General features: G+C 42.9%; 1 long non-coding RNA gene across 1 annotated transcript; it reads left to right on the top strand.

Annotated features, from left to right (window-relative positions):
- Positions 1 to 591: 591 nt before the first annotated feature.
- On the top strand, positions 592 to 1,015 carry LOC120440118. Its single transcript, XR_005612981.1, has 2 exons — positions 592 to 656; positions 750 to 1,015. It is a non-coding gene; the product is annotated as an uncharacterized LOC120440118 (long non-coding RNA).

The following is a 1,015-nucleotide window of genomic DNA, read 5'->3' on the forward strand; positions in this document are numbered from 1 at the left end:
AGAACTACAAGTTAAAAAAAGAACTAAACACAAATAAAATGCACTTCAGCTAAATACTTCTAATTTATTTTCCCAAACCACGCGGAGCCGCAGTATAAGGACTAAAGAGCCGCATGCGGCTCCGGAGCCGCGGGTTGCCGACCCCTGGGTAACAGGGATTCGGAAAAGAAAGAATACAACATTTAAACTCAGTTGGCTAAGTGATTATTCCATTTCAGAGATCAGAAATCTTAGCAACATAAATTTGATTTCACAAATGAAATACCAGGAATGTAACACCAATAATCCAAAAAATAAAGTTGCCTTTACAGTTAAATGCTACCGTTGACGTGAGCACCTTGTCAGACTGAAGACTGACAGCTGTCTTTGCAGAATTGGTGTGGACACCTTGGGGCTGGTGTAACATGGTAGACTAATGTGCCCGTGTTGATTCAGCTCCATATTATTGTGTGAAGTTGCACTGGGTTGGGAGTGGTTGTGTGTGTGTGTGTGTGTGTGTGTGTGTGTGTGTGTGTGTGTGTGTCACATTTTTGGTGAGCCAATGGCTGGAATGGGGTTGGACTAATTAGAGGCAGGTGTGCTTCATTGCACTGATACACTGGTCTACTTATAGCCCACACTACAAACACTGCTGTGTCGTTTGTCTCTCTGTGCAGGTATGTAATGTGATGAAATTGGGTATGTTTGGGATGGATGGGTTTTGCGCTATGAATTCTATAGTGAATGTGTCATTTTGTCTCTCTGTGCAGGCCAGGGCCTATTATATGCCACAGCCTAAAGGCAGCAGAGTTGCAGAGGCTGGAGTGACCACTGGCTATATGCTTGCAGGGTGGTGGGTCTCAGACAACAACTTCTAACCCTGTTAAAGGCAACACGTGGAGTGCAACTGGTCATGTGGCATAGCTGGCTCTGTCCTTGGGACTGTGTGTTTTTATTTGATTCATAAATGGGACACTGGACTGTTTTATATTTTATCTCTTGATTATTTGTCAATAAATTATCTTTTAGAATTTCA

Source organism: Oreochromis aureus, linkage group 5 (assembly GCF_013358895.1).
Source record: "Oreochromis aureus strain Israel breed Guangdong linkage group 5, ZZ_aureus, whole genome shotgun sequence".
NCBI lineage: Eukaryota > Metazoa > Chordata > Actinopteri > Cichliformes > Cichlidae > Oreochromis > Oreochromis aureus.